The sequence below is a fragment of the Octopus sinensis genome, linkage group LG7, assembly GCF_006345805.1.
Source record: "Octopus sinensis linkage group LG7, ASM634580v1, whole genome shotgun sequence".
NCBI lineage: Eukaryota > Metazoa > Mollusca > Cephalopoda > Octopoda > Octopodidae > Octopus > Octopus sinensis.
The window spans coordinates 76,962,161-76,962,641 of NC_043003.1; positions in this window are offsets into that span (position 1 = coordinate 76,962,161).

A 481-nucleotide genomic window follows, 5' to 3' on the forward strand; every position below is an offset into this window, starting at 1 on the left:
GTATATTAAGTATATGTACGCGCGCTTCTGTGCATATGTATGTATGCATATATGTAAGTTGTAGATATATACTGACTGCATATAACATATTTTCTGTATGCCTATTAATACAATGTATACCCCCATATGTAGGCGACTGGACGTATATATATATATATATATGAAGAATACAAAAAAATGGGACAAGAACGCAACAGGTGACAATAAAACATCCAGACAGTTAGATGATACAAAAAGGGACAAGAAAATACAAGGACGGGTCATTCGGAGTTTCCTTTCCTCGGTCGAGTTCCAGATCATCTTTGTCGTTTCAGCTGGTTATACTCTACTCGAAACTGCTCCAAACTGGCCAGCCTCAAGGAAAATCTAAGCTAAGAGCACTAGATTTCTTAAAAGAAAGCTGCGAATGTATATGAAATCAAGGACGAAAAGAAACGGGAAAATGATACAGAAATACAAATGCAAAGAACAGGACATCAAC